Here is a 24,807-nt window from a genome sequence, read left to right as displayed (position 1 = left end):
TTATGTAACTGTTTCACAATTTATAATTTCTTATTTTTTTCTTGTTTTATTTGTTTTAGTATCAGCCGATCGACGGTATATCGCATTTTTCGTATAAACCCCATATTTTGCGTATAAACCACATATAAACCCCATCCGTATAAATATATACGGGTGCAAAACCTCCGCCCCCTAGATTTCGTCCAACGGATGGAATATTCTACGTGGCTCTTGGGGGAAATACACCGAAAACCGTCGTTCCACAAGCGGATATTGTGGACGGACGAAGCACTTTTCACGAAAGAAGAGTGCTTCAATGCCCACAACAGCCACTTGTGGAGCGACGAGAATCCACACGCGATTCGCGTGTGCGATACGCAAGTCCGCTGATCCGTCAATGTATGGGCCGGAATTTGTGGCACTCAAATCATCGGGCCTTATCTTTTACCTGATAGGCTCGACAGGGACGCGTATAAGGCGTTCTTACAACATGTTCTTCCGGATCTCTTGTAGGATGTTCCATTAGAGGTCCGGAGGAACATGTACTATGAACATGATGGAGCACCAGCCCATTATGATACACAAGTTCGGGCCCATCTGCCTGAAACCTTTCAGGACAGGTGGATTGGACGCGGCTGACGTGTCGCGTGGCCCCCACGGACACCGAATATCAATCCGTTAGCCTTTTTCTCTGGACGTATTTGAAAAATGCGGTGTATCGTCAGCCGGTACAGACCCCCGAAGAACTGGTAGTAAAAATCCACGCGGCGGTGGCTAACATTTCCACGGAAACTCTGGGAAACGTACATCACACATGTGTGATTTGACGCACCATGGCGTCGCCTCCGCGCCCTGCAAGAGACCGAAGGAGGCCAATTCGAGCACTTGCTCTAAGAATCAATCGGCCCTTTTCAAGACCACATATTTTTTAAACGTAGAAACGATCTCGTTCCAGATTAAAATTTTGGTATTTAATTCGGTGTGTTCCGCGGTTGTCGATCGTTAACCCTTTCGCGGCGGAGCGCTCAGAAATGTATTGCGCTCCAAGCAGCCGGATCCACACTATCGCAGCTCATATTCGTCGTCCATGTATCCATGATCGAGGCAAAATTTATGGATAATTGTATTTGATTATATAAAAAAATCTCTGCACAAGAAACGTGTGCTGCTAGCGTATCGAAAACAAACGACTTAATGGGCATTATTGGGCAGCTACTGATAAAAGCGGACGGCGCCAAAAGGCGCTGTTCGCTCGGAGCGAGCATCTATAGCTGAGCGCCAAAAGGCGCTGTTCGCCGCGAAAGGGTTAAAAGGTCAAGTGCTTGTTTGGTGAAGTGATCAGTGTTAGTGACCGCGAAGTGTCATAAATGCAAGATGGCTCCGTGCGGTGTAGTATACCTGCGATCAGCAGACCTTGTGCTGTATGTTACCGAGCATCCTCCCCCCACGATCGGGATCGGCGCAGTGACCCGGTGGAGCAAATGTACAAGTAGCAAGTGAATTCTTCTCCGTATGGGTAAGTTTTACCGATAATAATTATTATTAATTATTATGCGGTGCGCCATAATTAAAAAAATGAAAACTGATGTGTCCGTACTTTTTACCCATTACAGCAACTAATACGTTCAATTTTCGTTCATTCCTTATGGAATAAGTATTTTTGTACACTTTTCAATGTTTTGATACCCAGTAAAATAATGTACAATCTGTAGGAATTACGGAAACATTGTTTTTTATTTTCTTACTATGGCATTACTTTACTAAATCGGCATTTTTATATTCTGTTTCCCCGTTTTTTATTTTTTACAACTTGGATAATTAATTTAAAAATTTGAAAAAATTCCATAAAATGTGTCGGAACAGCTAACGTGTCCCTGATTTTTTTCATAACTTTCCATCTAATAGTTTAAGAGAAACTGGGCAATAACGTAGAGATCTTGAGTTTCTTGTGCAAGATTCGAGCACAGCGAGTAGGAAACACTACGCGTAGCTTGTGCCCTGTCACTGAACAGCCGTGCGCTCGCTATCCGCACTTTCTGATTGGTCGATGTTTTTCGTTAATAACTCGTTAACAAAACTTCAGAGAATATTTTTGTAAAGGAAAAGGTTGTTTAGAATCACCCCAAGAATCCGCCACCTTATGTGGAACACCCTGTAGATATGTAGATCTGCAGTGGCCATTGAAATTGCACCAGCGTACAAGTATCTATGCTTTTAGTTTAAGTGTCACATAAAAAGTAATCTTCTATGTAATTCATCATTATGATTCCCTTTTATTAGTTGAAAGTTTAATTTGTATTACAATTTAGATATATTTAGATATCATATTTCTAATTAGTAATCAGTAATTACTTTCATATTCGATAAATAGTATTTTTAGCAACTGTTGCAATTTTATTAACCACTACTCTATGCGTTACAATTACGTGATAATCATTGAATAAATTCTGTTGCGGTTTTCGACACAATATTCCAATGAATTGTGTTACAAATTACATTAATTTTATATTATTATCAGCTTTTTCAGCAATCAAAGTTAATAATTCAATATATGCTGAGGGCATTGAGTTAAACTGTCAAATTATCAAAATCGTTATTCTACACTTATACCACCCTGTTCCAAACAGCACGCTTCCTAACATCTACAAGGATTAAAATATTGCTTTTTATATTTCAAACTACAACGCTATATTTAATGCTTTTTTTCAGAAACTAAAGTCTATGGTGCGTTTAAAATTTTGTATATTATCAATAACATATTCTTTACGTCTGATGCGTGTAATATGGCAAAGATTAACAAATAATCATAAATTACTCATCATATAAGAATAATTATAAAGTTTCGTTATATTTTATCCTTTATATTATTCATTTCTAAGCCGCCACCTCTTTCCGTTTAACTGCCTGAAAAATCCTCCGCTATCCAACTATTAACCTTCCTTTTGTTACAATGAGGTCATGTCTACATGTACATATTTAACCTTAAAAGATGAAATATACTAATAATATTTTTGAATTTTTATGGAAAAAGTCCATATAAAAAATAAGAGAATAGATGATAAAAGAACAAAATCATATACAAAATATAATGTGAATGCATTATCAATAGTAAAAGTCAGCAGTGAAACTATGGAAGTTTAGCATACAATAGAACGTTCGGCAACCTAAATCAGTAGTTTTAGAGACTTGTAATTCTCACATACTTATTGTTGTCTAACTTTTATAGTTTTCTGGTTTTTCATAGTTCTATTATTGTATTATCTCCAAAGTATTACCTCGAGGCAAGTATTGCCTCGTGCTTTAGCTACTTCACTACGAAGGAAATTGTCGTTTTCATGAACTTCGAAATAGCGAAGTTAATAATATGAAAATTTCGTTATACGATGAAAATTCGTTATAGAATATGACAATTATTTTCTCTCAGAGACAATTAATTTCGGCATGATTTTAACATTAACAATGTTTGCTGTATTTGAACCATAATTAGCACTTTCATAAACTGTTGATGATTTTTGTTGATAATTTTGTTGAAAATACTTTGAATTAGTTAAAACACACCACTGAAGAAATAAAGAATGTATTACCTGACGTTTTAACTGAAATAACGTTAAATACAATGAAAACAGGTCAAATTTGTAAACGGTTAAAAAGCGACTATTTGATAGCTATAATAATTTTTTACACCTAATTAGCAAAATGTATTTGAACTAGAATAAATAATTAAATTAGGGATTTGAGGCTTTGCCATAAGGTATAACCTGAATAGAAATTAACAAGTGGTTCCACACGTTTTGGTAATATGAGGATATGAGTATTTATTAACTTCCTATGGATAATTATTAAGATTTATAATGTTATAATTTCTTATAGACTTTTTCTTTCTGACATTTTACTCTTATTTTTGCTTATAAAACATTATGTGATACTTGAACAGAAAATTCTAGGACACCAACATACAAATGCGTGTTTTAAACTTTCTCCTGCCTACCACTGTGTATAGGTATATCTAAAGATTAAAATTGATCTTGGCATGGTCATCCGAGGGTTAAGTCAAAGCTTGTTACTGCACATGCAGATGCTTTTTAGTCCCAGCCGTTTAACAAACTACTACAATCTGTATCCTTAGTCTCTATCGCTGACCAAACAGATATTTGTTATGTAACTTCATGTTTTTCATCACAGTCGAATGGGTTTACATGATTTTGGATGCCCGATTGATCTGATGTAAAGAAATAAATTTTTTTCTATAAGTTATATTATATTTAATGTGGCGTAACTGACAATTTTTTCGACAAAATTTTTATAATTACGAAATATAAGCAATAGTAGTACAAATTTGTGTCGTAGAATCGCAAAAAAATCAAACACTTTTTTCTCATTAATTATTAAACAAGATAACAAAAAAAGCTTGGTCACGCCAAAGCAAATTCAACTTAATTTATAAAAACAGTTTATTTTTCTATATCAGATTAGATGGCCAAAATTAGGACACCTTTCAGCTGCGCATAAAGAACGATATTGGACGTGAAGTTACATAATTTCAACAAGTATTCTTATTTTTTAATAAAATTTACAACGTGTATTTATTGAAATGTATATTAATAAATTTTCGAAATGAATAACATTGTATTTATAGTTCCTCCAGAATTACTTCCCAAAGATCTTACTAGTTTTGAAGGAGTCACAGTAGGGTAATCTCTTAATGCAGATACATGAATAAACATGCAAACACCGAAAGAACTCATGTTAACAACCATGTGTTACAAAATATTTCACGACGATTTTGGCTATTTTCTGTTTCCCATATTCCATTTTCATGAACTGAACGTGTTACAGGCACAATACAATCATACGTCAGCCATCGAATAGCGCGAGGATTAAAAGCGAGAGATCGATTGGAAAAGCGAATCCACAACAGCTGCGCGTCTCTGGACGGCACGTGTTTATTTATTCGTGCCCACGTAACACTTTTTCTACGGTTCGAGTGCCAATTAAAATCGTTGAGGACGATAACTGCAGGTACCCTCATGGCCGTCTGATTAAAGGCCGTCTGTTCTACTGGCCGACAAAACCAGCAGGAAATGTGCGGCTTTTTAATCAGTTCCTATGGTGCCTGCTATAGAAGTAAAATTAAACTAGAATTTTTCTCTTCTGATTTTTTTGTGAGCTCGAAATACCGACGTACTTCATTCAATTTTTTTTGTTTCAACAACTGTTAGTTTTTGCAGTAACTACCGAGTTTGCTAGTTTTAATTGAACAGCGGAAATTACACAGAATTCGAAAATCATTAATTTAGGATACAATTATTAGGCCGCTATTCTTTCTTTTCTTCTAAAGGCAAATGAGAAATTTTTTTGAAATTCAGTCATGAAATCGAGACCTTGCGAAAACTCGTTCAACAAAAGCTCAGTTCCCCAGCGATAGCGAAATATTATAACCTTGGTTACAATAGCCCAGCATATGAACTCCACTTCGTCGAAAAATCGTTGGATGAGAAAGCAAATGCATATCTGACGGTTCTGGCAATAAATGAGAAGAAAATTCTCTTCCTAGACAAGTATTGCATTTCTTCTAGAGGACAAGCAACTTCAAAGGCTGTTACGAACTGCTGATCCCAATGGATATCTAGATGGGAAGCGGAAAATGGTGCGCAAGGAAAAATAACCCCGCTCTGTCGGTACGATCGCTTTGATCGTGGAAAATTAAGATATTTTCCGCAAACATCAGCCAACAAAAAATAAAATTGCTTCTGTTCTTTTGCGTTTCATTTGCATAAAACATACGCACTATCGTATATAAGTATTTGGATACTTTCCCATTATTAGAAATACGTGAAATAAACTTTTTTATTTACATTAACTGATATCAAATATTATTCAAATCAGTATTTGTAAATCTTATACAATAATTTTCTGAAATAATGTCTATAACCAAAACTACACTACAGAATTTTAGTTGAAGTGTACTTTATGCATTTCCTGTAATACGAAAGTATCCAAATACTTATGTATAATAGTGCATGTATATATCGTAAATTATGTCTTCACTAAAGTAACATTGAGAAACTTTTTGTCATTGAACAAATGAAAGTACTTGAAGTGGTCAGTTTTATAACAGTTTCATAAAAGGGACTATAGCATTCATCTCGAACAACATCTAACGGTCTTTGCAGGAGACAATTAGTACAAGACAATACTCGACTTTTCCTTGTGAAACGAATTAAAGGCATGAAACACATTGAAAAGTCAAATAAATAACAATTCATTATTTATACGGATTCCATAAGTATTTACAACTATTAAAAGAGAATATGAATTTTATCATGAATAGAAACCCTATCACCAAATACATAAATAATAAAAAAATATAATGAAATCCTGCACGTAAGACAATTTGTTAACATTTTATTTACGTAGATTCCATTAGAAGTGGAAAAGAATAGTAAGCAGAAAATCATAAATCAAATTGAAAGTTATGAAAATTCTATGAGAGAAGATTGCAAGAACTAGGTTGCAATTTTATTGTCATTACAGCATAATACCAAGTAAGATTAACGACACTCTATTTTATAAAAAACTGTTTTAAAAACTTGGTCTTTGAATCGCAAACGCAAAAATGATGCTATGCTGCTGTTCCTTACCTCGTGAATAAGGAACGAAGAAGCGTCCCCGGATTTAAGTTCGCGAACGAATTGATCCTTAAAGCGAGAAGCAAGAAGTGTTTTACCTTTAGAGCGGATAGCAGAGTTGAGGATCTTATCTAAACAAGGATTTGTATAAGAAAAATGTGTAGTGCTCCTGATCTTTCAAGAAGTATAAGTTAGAATAGTATTGGATTGGAGGAGAACGTAGTAGGTATTGTACGATTAATGATGTCCCATGGAAAAACGTAGTTCAGTGAATCTTCCCGTATTACGAATATTTAAAGAGAGACAACCGTTTCAGCCGTAGTAGAATAGATGCACTTTCTTTATTTTATTAGAGCTCGGCGGCTTGATAAACTTTTTCCTTTTCACTTCATTTGCTTATATGAAACAATTGAAACTATTTCGAAAAAAGTTTGGGTCCAAACAGTATATTGAAAAATTATACAGTTTTCTCTGGCGCACTTTTTTCTGAATAGTGACCTGGAAAACGCCTGCACATCATATTTTAAATGAAAAAATGAAACAGTGTTGTATTAAACACATTGATAGCTATCTGGTGCTCAAGAGAATTTTTAAAATTCTATAAAATAAAACAATAATAGCATGCTAACGAAAAAGTTGTTATTTTGGAAGAAAAATCAACTTTCTTTCTTCATGATTATAAATTGGGAAATCATATTCAAAGTAGGCTTTGTTGTCAGATGCGGAATCTTATGATGGACCTGTATACAGAATTTGAAGTCGGATTAGTCAAACTATAATTTTACCAATTCTTCGAATTCTTTGACAGGACTTGTTTTAAAATATTCTTAAAATGTTTATGTAAACACGTAATAAAGAAATTGAGTTTTCAGAACTTTCAAATGGTTATTCCCGTTTAAAAATTCCATACCTTTTGGCTCCTAAATTATATAGGTTTGTCAACACGAGTATTTCCATAGGATTAAGTATATTCTGTTTATATCTCAAACAGAATTACATTGGATCACCGATAAAACCTTCGTCGATCAAACTTCACTAAAATCATTGTTGACTAACAGCGGTATGAAGGTTGTTGTTTACATAGGCTAGGGTCGTACGATTGATTTTTTGACAGACGATCATATATTTTTCCTTCTTTTCTTGGTTGAAAATAAAGAAGGGAAACGTACAATCGTCCGTTTTTTCAACGCTCATATGACTCTGAATATGCGTCCACCTAGCCGTAACAGCATTGATGGTGTGCTGTTAAGGTTAGGTAGACGTATGCACATTTGAACTAAATATACTATTGTGAATTCATTGACGTTGGTCTATTGCAATTTGTGTGCTGTGCTGTTAAGTGGCAACAGCCCTTAACGACAACAGTAGTAACTGACAACAATAATGATAGAGGTATATATTCTTTGAATCGTATGCAGAAATAACATCGGTAGATACATTTTTAAATTGAATATTCTAGGGAATACAGTAGACCCTCCCATATCTTAATCCTCATTATCCGAATACCACGAATCAGCAAACTTGCTGATATCTAAACAGAATTTCTTCTAACAAGCTTATAATTTTCTGTTATAAATCTGTAGTAGATATTTACATACAACATATGTATACATTCCTGTATTCATAGTATCAAGTAAACCTTGTTCAGATTAGTCAAGTTACTTAAATTCAAGTCATTTGGATTCAAGTAGCTTGACGTTAAGTTTGTGATCATACAAGTCAAGTTCCTTGAATTTACTTGGTTTGAATTCAAATGTAACTTAAATTCAAGCTGTCATGCAAAAATAATAAAAATGGCGTCGAAAGAGGTGATCCATGCTGGTAATTTGGTTATGTATTTTCAAAAAGAGACATGTACTTTTGACAGCTTTATTGACGTTCACATGTTTGTCGATTTACTTGAATGTTGCCCTGTATGGTACAATACACGTAATGATATATGTATATTAATTAACGTATATTTCAAGGTAAGAAAAAGTTGAAGGGACGTCAACTTCACTTGAAGCTTGAAAGGATTTTTCAAGTCAAGTAAATAACACTTTTACATTGGTCAAAGTGCCCTAAAACACTTGTATTCAAGGTGCTTGAACGATGCGGTGTGTAATTTGTACAGAAAATAGACAATGAAAAGAAACTAGATAGGTACTTTTACACCATGCTTTTAAATGTATTATACGAAGTACAAATATGAAAAAGTAATTTGTAAGAATCCAATTAGAAAACTATAGATTGCAATAGTTCTAACGTATCGTATATGAAACACAAATAGTTTTCTCTACTTTGAGACATATTAGATGCAAAAATATCAATTATATTTCACTGACAGCAATTTAAGTTATATATATGTATATTAATGCCTTTATGGTACATTCATGTCTGTTTTCGAGATTATTTTTGGCTGTTACTTTCCCGTAAATAATAAGGAAAAATTAGCTAAAATGGACTACCTAGACGGTGTGTCATACTTTCTAATTGTAGCAAGACTCTCCTTCTTTGTGAGCTAATATACATATACATAAATGTGAAAAACATATGCACATTCTTTGTAATTATTATGTTATACACATGTATCTATTATCTCTATTATGTGTTTTTTCCTTTACTACTGTATCTTTTATAACTATACCTGTGCCTCTAGTGTTGAGAAGTTTCCAAACAAAAGAGTAATTCATATCTCACTTTTTTTCCTCCAACTCCCTAATATATGTAATGTATTATGAAGAGTAGTTAATTTAAAAGCTTTCAGTCAATTTAAAAACATTGTTAAGAGACATTCTGTTCAGACCATACAACATTCAGATATTAAAGTATTCGACTAATGGGGGTTCGGGTATATATAGTTAATAATTACTTATACAGTTAATATTAGTACAGTAAACTTTACTGTATTAATTTCAGTAAATAAGGAAAAGTCTCCCTCCAATATGGAGGAACTATGTACACTGTCCTGCGTGATTAGTGACCATTCACCGATGATATTATCAATCATATGTAATACCTATTACCTACTAGGTCATAAGTACGGCATAGTAGCCCGAGAGTAGGACATACCTTTATCCAACAGAAATACTACTGTGTTTAACGAGCTAGTTCACGAAAAACGTAACAATACATGTTATAGTAATCGATACCCTCGGCCTACCTCACGGAGCAAGGTAACAACACATATTGAGCAATAATCACTAACCATTCAGGCAATATCGAGTACTGCAGAACAAAGAAATCAAATTTTGGATAGGGTAATTTCGGGAGAGATAACCCTGCGAGTGAGATGACTCAATCTTAGTTTCTGTCGATATACTCGAATTGTATACCATCTATTATGATCTTAGTTACTATTAACTATATTATATTATATGTATTAATTATATGTTATAATTTTTAATTTACTAACGCTTTAATAAAAACCAATGGAAATTTATATTTCAATTATTATGATAAGATATTACGATGAGATGAAAGATTATTTTTGATTTCTAGATACATGCATATTCCAATTCGACGTGTATTGTTTCTTAAAAATATATTTGTGTATTTGCAGTGATAGTTGTTTTTATCGTATAATGACACACTGAAAAAAAGAAGGCCAACTCACCCAGAATTACCCTAACTATTTCCTCATAATTGAAAGACTTCATGCTTAATTTTCCATGTTAAGCTTGTAGTAGCTACTTTCTGTTGAAACAATTTTTACCTTCCTCTACATTGCAAAAAGTGATTATATTAAGTGATAAAATGTCATTTTGAAATGATCTCGAGAGATAGATAACAAAATTCTGTGAAATCAAGAAAAAGTATAATGAAAAGTTTAAAAACTTGCCGCAAAAGTCTTATTGGTTAAGTTTTAAAAATATCAACTTTACTAGGAATCTTTATTAGAAATTAATATCAACATTACTAGGAATCGTAAATGATAAAAGAACATTCTGCTTCTATATTTCGTTTCATCCTAACGTAGACGCATCCACGTTATCAAATGTCGCTTTCGTTTAATAGACAAACATTATGTACAACGGATAAGGTTAAAGGAACAACTGCATTTAAGTAGGGTCATGTTCCAGCTGGAGATTCAGAGCTCGAGGAAAATCCGAGTCGATCCTCGACGTTGGCGTTTGACATTATGCTAATCTTCTGAGCAGAAAGCAAGTTCCATCGAGCTTAAATATCATTAGCGAGTAGCTTGATCCACAGATCATGATGAAACACCACGTTCGGAATAAATTAACGCTGAACGAGAGCATAGATCGTGTTATTACGAACAATGCAGTAATTCGGGGCCGCAGAGATACGCTAGCGCCCGGTATTTCCGCTCTGAATTGTTGTATTCATCGTGATAATCTAGCGTGCATGTCGTCCTTTGTGCTAAAATATACTGTCCATCTAATGAATCGTAATAATAACGAACGAGAGAAGTCAAGGATTCTTTACTACTCTGTTAGAAGATATCTTAATAATTTGCTTGAATGGTTTTTATTTGAAACCTCAGTCAGGCGTTTCTAATTCTCAAACAGGCAGCTCTGAACTGTGAAGATTGAACAGAGAGCGCAAGCATGTGGAGATGGAAACTCGGTTGAAATAATGAGGTGTGAGCTTGTTTTTCTTTCAGTCCTCCTAGCGGAGGTACTTCTAGGCACTCTTAGGTACCCTAGACACTTTTACCACTTTTAACCTTAAATTAACGAGCTACGAATGAGATTTGGTATGTTGAAGTAACTGAAAGATATTGCTGGGCTTCATTATACATATTCATTAGGTAGAGGTTCATTTGTAGAAGGATTGGAGACATGAGTTGGACATAAAGTAATACAACTATAGCACCCTGAAGCATTTTTCGTGGAAGACAAAGACCAACTTTTATTTCAGGTCAAATCTCTCATCCCGTTGTAAGAGAAAGTTAATAACATTCAATTTTGATCACATCACCTGAAAGATTTACTCTAATACAGATTGTAAGTAAATCTGTTATTAAATATTTATGAATATATTGGGTATACGCGGGTCCAAAAACCTCAATAACGAGTACTGAAGGATTTGTCAGTCATTTAACTAAACCAGCCTATCCCAATTAGTAGTTCACATAAATACAGTCCAAACTGAAGCTACATAAAATAAAATGCTAATTTCTATTAAAACTAGTTTGCAAATTCATATTAGCACATTGTATTCCATTTATTCACATAGAATGTATATTTAAACAAAAAGCTTCAGATTAGTTCAGGCATATTTAATTTCTATTCAAAGTAAGTTGTGCGTGATTTCATACACCTTTAGGATACATACATGAGTGAATTGCAGAGTTAACGACACGAATGTTTGAACTTGACAAAGTTCGTTAAATATTAACAATTACTAAATTACACGTCAATAATAAAAACTAATAACCATTAGCCTGAAATCTAAAGAAAAAAACGTTTTGACGATTACTAGAAAAGTACTTTTCCTGTAGCTTTTCAAGGGTCATTCGAAAACTAACACAAACAAAAAGTAAGTCTTCCTTGAAACATTCGAAATGGTCAAAGAGATTGTTTATGAAAACGTTATGACTTTGACGATTTTCAATTCTTAGCTTTCTTAAGTTCTTAAATCTCTAATAATCCTCGACTATAATGTTATACACCTATAAAAATTATTTAAATATTATCTACGAGAAAGTATGTTTCAATCTTTCAATTTCAAAATGTGCACTAATAATTACGACCTTTTAGCATTATTTTCTTTGCAAATTTTATATACTTAAAACAAAAACTTAATTATTTATGTAAGAAATCAAACTCAGAAATTGTAAAATAGGTAAATATTTTAAGTGTTTTATTTACAAGAGTGGGTGTCCATTTCGTCCTAAGTAATAAATCAAATTTATATTAAATGTGTATTAAATAAGATTATGTTAAACTTATTAAAAAATAACTCGAATATTTCAATTATTCTTGACACTAAATAATAAGGACGTAATAACAATCATATTTTATGTGTATTTTACATGTATCGATCTAATATTAGGTTTCATATTAGGTCTAATATTAAATTTCTAAATTCATGCTCTAAACTAAATTAAATTATCTCTATATTTTGGAGTAATAATTGTTGGAATCACTTCAGTTTTGTTTCCCTTCAATTTAGGATACTGGCATCAATTGGATAACCTTAATTAATGGTTGACACGAACATTGCTCGAAATCTAAGGATAATATAGAAGCGAAGTTCGTAAACTTTCAAAGATAGGGCTAATTATGAACATGCCATTAAAATTAACTCCAACAACTGTACGCGCGTATTATGCGACCTACAAGTAGCAATATCGATCGAGTTTATAAGACAAGTGGGAGTATCTCCTGGAATCTTACAAAATATATAATAGGGATTAAAGTTTGTAAGCTCGTTAAATAGCCATAAGAATATTTTAAATGACGTCTTAGTTGTAAAAGTTTATATATAATATGTGTGGAAACTACCAGAAGAACTTAAGTTTATAGTAATCCAAGAATAATGACGATCCTTCAAAGAGGAATATACTTGATATGGTTTACAATTTAATCTTAAAATCAATAAAGGGTAAAACTCGTAAAGCCTGAAGTTTCTCTCTAGATGATGCCACGGTGATAATCCAAGTTTGAAAGATGATATTCTAGACGCGACATATAATACTACAAAATTGATACAAATCTTTTAAAATCTAAAATATCTACACTTATGTTTTACGTCATCAACGGCAAATTGTTTCTGACTGCGCAAATTATTACTAAATATATACGCGAACATGTATACATAGCAATTAATTTAGTATTCTCTACCTTCAAAGTATTTCACCATTACAAATGAATGATTAATAATTACCCAAAAGATAACTTTCAAGAGCTATTATATACCTTGCAATTGTCCAAATCAATCTCAGTATAAAGTAAATTAAAATGAAAATATTAAAAGTTATACAAAATTTAACTAAAATAATTTTTCTCTCCATTGGGTTTAAATATTTTATTATATATAATGAAACTTCTCTTAACTCAAACACAATTATGTAACCAAGAATTAATATAAAACGATGCGACATCCCAAATAAAAAACATTTATATTGCTGGTTTTTGTCAGAGGTGACAACCCTCTCTCAGTGTTTAACCACGAAAAATGAATAGTGAAAAGTGCTAATTTTATGAAGGAGAATGTTTCATTAACTCGGGAACTTTTAGCGATCCTAATTTGATGGCCAGAGACTGTAGAATATCATAACATTTCTGTCTTATAAGAGATGTCGTTAAAAATTTGAAATTAGATATAACTATTTACTTGAGTAATCAACTAACTAGCAGAAAGTTTTAAGTATGTAGTTCTAATTCAGTTTCTTAAGAATACATCCAAAAGTCACATCAATTCGTTTTTTTAAATAATTATACAATTTTTAAATATAATCTTACGACTGGTAACTTTATTCTGTATTAACGCACTGATAACTTTTAATACATTAGTATTATTAAAAAACATTTGTATGATTTTCTCTGTAAATAGATACAAATAATGTTTATATCGTTTTAGGAAGAAATGCACCTCTGCCACTTTTCCACTGACAAGGGTATTCTCACTTAAAACCCTTAACGCTCCGTGGGGTCAGGTATGGAGACATGTTTTTAGCATGATTACGCTTAAAATGCTATGTCATCGTCGGGTGTTGACAATTGTTATCTATATTTAAAACGTGCTAAGTCTGTAATATTGAGGTTAAATTATTTCATAACCTTTCTTATAACTAGCAACATGGAGAAGAATAAATGTTATCATGAGAATTTAGAGCTAAGTGATAGATAGTATTTGATTTTCAAGTATTAAAAGACGGTGAATTATTCACATCATGGTGAATTACAAAAATTTTATTATTAAACATATAAAATTTATGTTTTTAAAATTTATGAAAAATGCATATTTATAAAATAAATAAAATCAAAAACATTTACAAGTATGTGTAATTGTTTCCACTCAAAATAAGATTTCTTCTTCTCAAAAGAGCACGAAGCGCTAAGGGTTAAATGAAAAGCACATACTAAAAAATGAAGTTACTTCCAATAATATGCACGCCATAGTACCTTATGTGTTTCAGTATTAAATTAAGATAAGTAGTATTATTCATTTAGCCCTGAATGAATACCTCATCAGTCATTGCGTCATACCCTTTCACCTTATTGCACTTCTCCCCATTTGAACTTTTATTAATTCTTGTTTTTGTATGTGACGATAACAATAATCGAAATTGTCAAGACCGTCTAGATTAAACCGTTTGTCATCTGTAAATGAAATCCTTAGCTATTTCTTCTACTGTAAGTACATGTTCTTTTCCAAAGTGCAATCGATACTGTTTATGGCGACATTCCTGTTTATGTTTTTTGTCATTTAATACACTTAGACGTCTGTAACATACAACGAATGTTCTTGAAATTAGTTTTCTGAGTAATGTGAGTTTTGTACAAGTTTCAAATTGCACGTTTTAGACGAACGGAAACTGTAAAAGAACGTCTACTAGTCTTTGTTTTCCTCTAATTATTTATATCTCTCAGTAAATTGTTAACTTTTCGATTTATCTTTATAGAAATGTGTCATTTTTACATTGACTAACATTAACCTTTTATTATTTCAACTGTTTGAAACGTTTCTTATTTATTTCTTTTACGGATGCCGTCAGCTTGATGAATACTTGTATTAGTATCTACACAACTTGTATGTATTGATGTGAGCGATAAATAAACATTCTGCAAATTTAATTTCGTACAGATTTTTCGTCGCTTTAGGACGATGTTGCTAAAGTTGACCGTATACTATACATATGGAAGTACATACATATAATAACGTATAATTTCACCACTACGTCTAATGTTGTAATGAAAACCACTGTATGCGGAAACAACACACTCAAAAGTCGACTGGAAAGGAGTACAGATCGAAATGGCCACTTGTACACTTATGTTAGTCTAGTTCAGTTAGCTTGTTCAATAAACTCGAAGAGTTATTGAAAACAACCTGGAGAATTCCAATTCCAATCCTTTAACTGCTTACGAACCCCATGGTCGAAATCCCAAACCTCGTCCTGTGAGCCACCACACAGGACACAACAATAATATACATACATCCGTGAGTGATTTTATGTATACGTACATACACATATATCTACATAACTCCAAATACAAATATATATTAAGAAATTTAAATGAAAGTTCAAATGTGCTATCGTTTCGTTATCCCTACATCGCATAGTTTGATGATCAACATATAGAAAAATCAGAAACTCAACTCAACAGTGTAAAGGTTTAAAGAAGAATTTTTGTATATGTATACATATTGCTATACAGGATGTAAACATTTACATAACAATATTTTAAAAGGTCATAGCAGAGTTCAAACACAAGATGGCCTATAATATAATCCCTAGTCTGTCTCCATTTTGTAGTAATAATCTTTTAAAGTTAACATAACTTTACGCTAAACTAACAAGAAGAGAATTCTATAATATTACAAAAAGTAAAAAAGTCTTAAAACATGTCATTCTGTTTCGTACGGTTTAACTTTCATAAAACTTGTAAAATCCGAGATTTATTCCCTACGAACGAGTCTCGTGTGCTCATCCCAAGTTCGAATTACAATCGAGTACAAATGTATGACAGAAGTAACGTTTTGAGTGTTTGAAAGGTATGCGGGGTAAAGGAAACATTCACGATCCGTTCATTAACTGTTTCTACTATAAATTAGATATATTTCCTTCTCCCTTGTATCCCTCAAATGCCTAAGGTTTTATTTTGGCACCCTCGTCCTTAGTTCAAATTCAAAGTCAATTTTTCTTTCATGTAGTTTTACCATCTTTCCGTTTGTACTATGAATTCCAGAACATCGTATATTTTAGTATTACAAGTACTCTTCGATAGAAGATGTAGAACATGAGGCGTTGCGGGTAGTAAGTGTGAATCCAATAATTTCAAAAATATTTTTTATTTTATTCGCATTTATAGAAAATAAAGAAAAAACGTTATTTTAGAAACACTTTTTTGAGTTCACTCTTACTACTCCCAATGCCTTATGCGTATGGATACATATACGCCCCCTCTCAAAAGTAGGTACTAGGACACTTGTTTGATCATAATAAATGTTTGGAAAATATGAATAGTTAATGAATTTCACCAAGTGTTAATAAGTATGTCATGGACGTTTAGCCTTAAATTCCGACTGTCTTATCTTTTAGCGTAGCAAAGCAGGGCAAGAGATGCATGGTAATTGAGTACGGTCTTATGTACGTGGTAACATGTCACGTCGTTATTATCCTGAATGTTTCAAGGAAAAAATTTCTTTTTCCTTGCAACGTTTCCAGGAAACATTTCTTTTTTCTTAGAACGTTTCCAGGAAAAATTGACATATATGTTGTTCTTCGACAACCCTCAAAAGCAAAGTTGTCCGGGAATTCCTTGATGAAAGATAAGTGAATCCTCCTCGCTCCCCTATGATAGGGTGTGTTTGAGAGATGTGGGACGTGCGAGAGATTCGTTTTTTCCTTTTGGTGAGGAATTTACTGGCAACCCTGCTCAAAATGCTCTTGCAAACGGCCTCCGAAGTACACAATCAGTTAGTACTTAGATCGTACATTGTAAAACACGATGTGTTCTTCGTTTACAGACTTATTCATACGTGTTTTAGTATTACCATTTTAGGTATAAGTAGGTATTATTATTTAAACAAACTGTATTCTTGATATACTCACGAGAGTACTTTGTTTTGTACAAAATAGAGTTCATATTCAATTAATAATCCATTAAACTTCTAAGAATTAGTTTTTCGTAATATTATGAGACGTGGTCGAGTATACTCCAGCTTGTACGTTAAATGGTTGAATATCTTACCAAGAATATTGAAAAATATTTATATTTTTTTTCATGTACATATCCATTGCGTGCTTTTATCAATGCTTTTACCATTTCGAACAACCTGTTATTTAATTTTCTATCAGAAACTATATTTTTCCACTCTTTTTCTCTAAAATTTCTTAAAATTTTGATAAACTGCCTGAAGATATCGGAATGAAATGTAGCTAAAACACATTCTACAAACATTTAATAATTTCTGTGATTTAAATACTTCAATTATTTATATCCATATAGTTACAGTAGATGCACTAGATAGATGTACAAAATGTAGATATGTTCGTAATAGAATTTGAAGAAAAAAAAACTATTCACGGTATTGATAATAATTTACATTTCATTTGCATTGCAAAAAGGTCATTGAAAATGATAGATGTTCTAATATTTTTGAATGAGGTGTACTTATTGGAGTTGTAGAGACTGCAGTGGTAAACCTTTGATTTACTCTGGTGAACTTCGACCTATACAGGTTATGCTTCACTGAATTGGAATTACAGCAGTGAAGTAACACGTTTAAACAGGTGACAAATAATTTGAATGGTATTAAGTTTTGTTTTGGTAATCGATTATTTATTTATTATATTTCTAGAGGTTCTTTTTACAGTATACACATTACCTCGCAATAATGGGTATACTGTTTGTTAATTTTGTAGTGGTCCAACTTTATAAATATATTCTGAAGAACTTAATATTAATACATGTGTGGCTTATTTTGTTTTAAAATAGAAAATATTGTTTTAGCTTTCATATATATCTACATATGTATACTTTTGTAGCAACCACATTAATAAAATTCTTCTTGTGAAATTAATTACCTCAGAAGCATAAAGTAAAAATCGATCAAACACCAATACAGCGATCAGAAACCCACTCTTCTTGCATGTTTTCTACCATTTGTGGGCGACTCACCGTTACATCGGTGTCGCGGCTCCGTCAGGAATCGGTCAATTAAAGGAATGAAAGACGGCTTTATTAAAAGGTCCCAATCAATCAGTTTCCAATAATCGAACACGACACAAGTTCCGCTATTGCTAATGCGAGGCATTCTAATCGGAAACGCTTGTAACAAGTCTGCCAATTGCAGTGAGAAGCGAGCCGTAGGTTCGACACTCGATGACATTCTATGACATAGATCCTATCGAAGCTTGGATAACATTCATGCGGAAAAAAGAGATGCGACACACGATTCCGCATTTCGTCTGCAGTGAATGTTCCCTAACATGTCTCCTGTTGTTACTTTTCGCGGTGCCAAAATTCATTTTGGTGTTGTTCAAGAACATAACGGATGTAAAATCTGCTAAGTTTTTTTCTACTATTCATATGTTCATATGTTCATCCCTGCACAATATTAGGACACCTATCATTATCAGTAAACTTTTGCTCAGCCAACAAATCGAACTTTATAAATTCCACTACAAATATACATTTCATACGTCTACTCCAGTTATATGGATGTGAGTAATTTAATTATTTAAATTCTCGAAATTGTTAAATATCTGTAAGATGTGTCTTCGCTATATTTTGCTCTGATATCTCCAAAATAGAAATTCTAAGAAATTCTAGTAACATAGTGGGAAAATATAGCATCTGCCATAATACAAAAGTTAATAGCTAGGATGTCTAGAATTGTAAAAACAGTGATAAAAGCACGATATGGATGTTATAGATGACAAAAGGTATAAATGTTTTTCAAAGTCCTTGATAAAATGCTTAATGGATCATTTATGAAATATTTAGTGTGGTACAAAACAATGTACTCAATATTTAATAGTTTCATAACCTTTTCTAGATACTTTTAGTGGTCAAACAAGTAATCCCAATACTTTGTGCGAAAATATACATGCAATATTTATTTTTACCAGAAATGAATATTTATTATACAATACATAGAATTCTGTAGCATTGAAGAAAAATAGAAATTAATTTTTCAATATGTTCAAGTCGCATAGTATAATTATCGAAATAGTACGAAAAAAAGAACAAGCATTTCAAGCTTTCCAGACTCATGTAACATTTGAAATATAAAAATGTCTATCTACGTATGCTTAAGCAAAGTTTAACTCGCCGAACCTCAATTGAAATTGTTCGAAACTATCGTGAGACGTCCCTTCCTTGACAGTAAAGGCGATTAACGAGTCGTCATGCTAATCGACGACAAAACTCTATAATGCTTACCTCGTTCCTCGCGCGATCTTGACACGATTCTCGTACTTCTTGATGGTTATCTCCACTCAAACCCCTTTCGCGATCATATTTTAAACAAAACGATTGCTATGATTACTCTTGAAAATTTCAGGAGGATCCACGTGACTTGTTATGGTCATTTTCAGCTGCTTGCCTGAGTCTGGATCTTAGAACCTATATCGCAAACTTCCTTTCCTTGTTTTACCTCTCGAGAATGACAAATTTTTTAGCCTCACCTTTGTATTCTTCTGTCTTCTTGGATGTCTCGGGAGTTCCCCAATATTTCATTCAGTATTTCCTCTGACACCAAATTTGTCTCGATGTTTCCAAAAGTAAAAGTTCCCTCGATGGCTAACAATCGTGTTCTATGTAATTGTTAATTTTCATAGACCTGGCAATTTATTATTAAGGCCAAGTAGAAATGAGGAAGATCATTTCTGTGAAATCGGGAAACAGATATCGTGCTTAAGTTCTTAGACGATAGAAGTAAAGAAAGTTCACAGTAAACACTTCGAACCACGTTACAGAAGGTAAGTCTTAAAGGTTATAGAAACTTCTTTGTTCCTTTAGTATACAAAGATTGAGGAGCAACTTGCTCTTTGGATCTATAAGAGCTTACAGGGGTTCGCGCACTGCCTCCTAGCACCGGAACAACTGGTCCAATTGCACAAGTAGCCTCACAATTAGGCCTAAATAACCAACGAACCTCGTCTTCCGTTCGTTACTCTTGTTCACCATTCAGTTCACCACTTCAGGCCTAATCTACCTAACATTGTTCACAATTCAGTACATCCGAACAACGATTTCGTCTGCCTAGAAACTGTCAATCTGCATTTTCACACTTATTAACGTCTTTGGAAAGGAAATTGGTCCAGAAGTTTAAAAAACTGTTGCTAGGAGACCCTACAGATCCTCCTCACCGAAGATTTCGGCAAACGTATTGTTCATCGTCCAACTTTTGGGGAAAATAAATTCATCGGTTCACAAGGTCCCGCAAGGTTTTCCCTTCTGAATCTCCAAAGACTCTCAAGCAGTTCACCGCTTCTTGAGCTCCCCAAACCAAACACGGAACTTCCCCTAAACTCATCAGAGTTTCTACAAGCTGAAAGATACCCGCGGGAACTGTCTTCTTTCGCGTTTTTCGGGGGTAAACTTACCACAAACTGATATCTAGTTACCGAATGATCGTTAGCCGAATATATATGAAGTTCCTCGTGGCTAAAAACTGAATATCGAACACGGACGCGTCGCGGGCAAGAGTCGCGCGAAGACTGAAACGGCGTTTCCTAGCATGAACTGGTGTTTCCGCGGGCGGCTTTCCAGCGCGTGTTCTATGCGCAGGGCTCGTTTCCTGCGCCCCCACCTGACATGCAACCTCCAGCCCTAACTTAACCCCTAACCCGTCCGGCGTACAGCTGTTACGAGAAATTGAAAGTGATTTGGCGCTGTTGACAAAATGGTGAAATCTGTATTTTACATTGATCCGGGATGGATCTATTCTGCAGGATCGAATTAATGATTTTACACAGTATTGGACATTATTCAAATAAAATTCTATTTGAATAAAAGCAACAAATAAGTAATTAATCATTATGTAATTATTCATTTTTCGAATTGTTCGTTGTTCCATTCATTATTCGGTTGAGAAGTCTTGATTCGTTATTTGTTATTCATCTTTGCTTACTGACGTTTAATATAAGGTAATATTATTTACATTATTTATGTTGCTATACAGATGTGTTATATGCTTGTCTGGAAGTCAACAAAGTTTGTCTTTAACTAATCGATGACTATTAAACTAGTGCTTCCTACTTAGATATAACTGCAATCAATATTATTTTCGTAGTCGAATAAATGACAATGTTATATGTATTTTGGCTCACACGAGATTTAACGATCTGGAAGGTAGTGATCTAGGATGTAACTAGCCTGAACCTTGAGGAATTACTGACTTCTCTCATAAATTCAATTACTTATTATAAGATTTTAATCCCAATAAAAAAAAACTTTAAAAAGGTAAAAAAATTACGCCAAGGATATGACAAAATCCAAGGTGAAAAAGTACCATTAAATAAATCTTGCTTTGTAAATCACAAAAAGATAGATGAAAATAATAATTACGAAAGAAACTTTTACTCTTTTCAAAATCCTGTGCAACCTAATAATACACAGTTATAAAAAAAAATGTGAAATTAAAATAAGCTATAAATACATTTAATCATCTAAATCTAAATGTTAAGCAATATATTCATCGCAATGGGTTAGAAAAGCATCCAACACATTTTATTACATAATTTAAAAGATATCCTTTAGTGATATCATTGTTACATCAATCGATATATTCACTATGCAACTTACTCATATCGCGGACATTTCAACGTGAAGTTCATACATATAGATGTAATATCTAGAGATTTGCTTCGATGTTCACCACTTAGAAGTTAAATACTTGACGTGGCCAGGCAAGGTATTCTAATTATATGATCATTCATCGACATCCATACCTTGCCTCTCACAAGCTTTTATATAATTTGTCAATTTTAGAATTTGACAATATGAATATATTTTCATTATTTTGCGTCTTTAGATAATTCCAAAATCATTCATCGATACGTTGCTCTTGTCAGGGTGGGGAATCATAATAACAATATTATTGAAATGACCTATGGTTCCGGTCATAAGGTAAATTTACACATCGCTCAAATGCGATAAAAGTGACACAACTGGAGAAAGCTCAGGAGAATACGTCTACCAAAATATACCTTATATTAAACTGCTTTATGGATGCGATTTATAAACCACGTTTCCTCAGTTATGCCACTTTCATCGCATATGAACTTCTTACTTATTACTCTATGAATAAATTATTTTTAAGTTTCTTATTATTTTTTATATAGGCACATAAATTAGCAAATTTAGTTTCGCACGTAGATAAGAAATATACCAAATAGAAACTTTTGATTAATTATGAACATAGCATTGATATTATGAACATTAATGCGACAAAGATATCAATTTGTCGACGCAGCCGAATTTTGGCGGGTTTATGTCGTATCATACATAGTACATATTTATCGCCAGGGAACAACACAGGAAGTTGACATTAGTTATTTTAAATGTCACCAGATGGCGTGGATTCCCGAATTCCGCGGTGGGGGTAAACTCCCCTACGTACGTGCGCGTCAGTGCGGCCAGATTCCAGTAAACTGATGGGTCTTCATGTGCACCGCAAGTGATGGGGTTGACTGGCGGCAGATTTCGCCGAGATTTTATGTATACATATACATATGTATGTTTAGACGAAGCTACGAAATCAAGCATGTCAACTCTTTACACGTTTTTAAAAGTATTTTAGAAAACTTTTCCTTTATTCAAGCAGATTAATCATAACTTTACGAGCCTTCTTCTACGTACTGATGCAAATATCTACGGAATTTATACAGGTATTATCGAAAAATTAGCATTATAAAGGGGTTGTATGTCGGCGGCGCCTAATAATGTTTGTGGACACTAGATGCATCCTTGCGTTAAAGAGGCGAAGACCATGGTAAATGTGTGCAGATGAGAAGAATGTTGAATATTTTTTTATAGGAATATTTATTTGGAGAGTGTGATAATACTATTGTGTGATAATAATATTGGTAATAGTGTTTCATATGAATATGAATAATGTGACTTTTGTTTGCTATTAACTTCGTCTAACAGATAGGGTTAGAGGTAGAAGTTATCTAGTTTTTCTGTTTTTGACTGTGTATTTTGGACGAAGGTAATAAAATACTTATTATATTTTTAATTTAACTTATCTTTGCCAAGTTTATTTCATAATTGTATTCATTTAGGCATCATTTATTGGCTTTTTCCATTAATTATCATTCGAAGTAGAAACTTTTGGAAAGCTAGCATCAGTTGACAATGAAATTAGAAGCTTTGGTAAAATATTCCGCATTTCGAAAAGGAGACAATCTTATGTAATTATATGTAAATTTCAAATTTGATTTTTGAAAACAGGTAAGTGCAATAACAGATTATATGTCTAAAATGATACAACCAAATTTTCATATCGCAATCACCATATCAAAATTAATATATTTACTTTTCAAATAAATTCACTTTCATTGATTGGATGTCCATGTTTCCCTGCCAAGCTGTTAGTATTGTCGGATTATAATCATTAACATTTTTTTCTTTTGTGTATGAGGTAAATCGTACAACCTTATTCTAGCTTTCACTCTTTATCCAGCTGTGACCAAAGTCATATCTTGAAGAATGAAAGATTCCGTAATTCGATGAGAAAACCAAATCTACAAACTTTGACACTTCTCCTCTTGCTCGTTTGCAAGAGTTGTACTACTATACATATAAAGAAAGTACCATTCGGTACTGATTATTTACTACCTGTCTGTCATATGTGCGATATTGTAAGTGCAAAAATGCTTTAAACAATATTGTCGAACGAAACTTTATTTGAAGCTGAAGATATGCTAGTTTATGATCAGACAGCAAAGAAAATGACTCTCAAAAAGCCTTAGAAAGGTAAACAAAAGTGCGCCAAGTATATGCGTTCCCTTGAAAAATCTACGCTACATAAACCAATTTACCATAAAGCATCAATTATTTGAAAAGACCAATTTAAGATATTAGGGCAAACAGATCCATTAAAATCATTGGAAAATACTAGACGTAAGAATTTAATCTTCTACCAAAACATTTCCAATATTATAAATCCAACAAATGTCACTTTTAATCTTATTTCTACCGCTACAGTGTATCTCCCATTAAAAATATTTTTGACGCTACTTGTACATGCAACACGAAAATCATATTTCGTCCTATGAAGTACGCATTCATTTTTATGCAAAAAATCAGCTTACAAAAATTATTGCTTATGTTACAATTAGTAGTTTACTTCACTAAAAAATATTTGGTGCCGTAGCGACCATCGACACGTACGAATGAAACATTTGACGTGCAAATGGTGGCAAGGTTTGTGATGCGGGCGACTATGAAAGCTATTTTTGAGAAAGCTAAGTAATATTTTTTGTAATCTCTCTTTTGTATATATGTTTCGGTTATGACCGACTGCAAACTTCGATATCGACCACGCAGTCGAGCGAGGGCCTGGAGGA

General features: G+C 33.2%; 1 protein-coding gene across 1 annotated transcript in view; it reads right to left on the bottom strand.

The window, feature by feature from the left end:
• The window catches only part of LOC143180604 (adenylate cyclase type 6), a 393,507-nt gene extending 373,559 nt beyond the window's left edge, over positions 1–19,948 (bottom strand). Inside the window, exons 1-2 of the mRNA XM_076380460.1 lie at positions 19,918–19,948; positions 19,673–19,736 (exon numbers count right to left, since the gene is read on the bottom strand). The gene's annotated coding sequence lies outside the window, so the exon portion shown is untranslated. The remainder of the gene's footprint in view (positions 1–19,672; positions 19,737–19,917) is intronic.
• Positions 19,949–24,807: the final 4,859 nt, after the last annotated feature.

Source organism: Calliopsis andreniformis, chromosome 6 (genome assembly GCF_051401765.1).
Source record: "Calliopsis andreniformis isolate RMS-2024a chromosome 6, iyCalAndr_principal, whole genome shotgun sequence".
Lineage (NCBI taxonomy): Eukaryota > Metazoa > Arthropoda > Insecta > Hymenoptera > Andrenidae > Calliopsis > Calliopsis andreniformis.
Note: the sequence above shows the minus strand (reverse complement) of the source record. Positions and strands in the feature narration are given on the sequence as shown.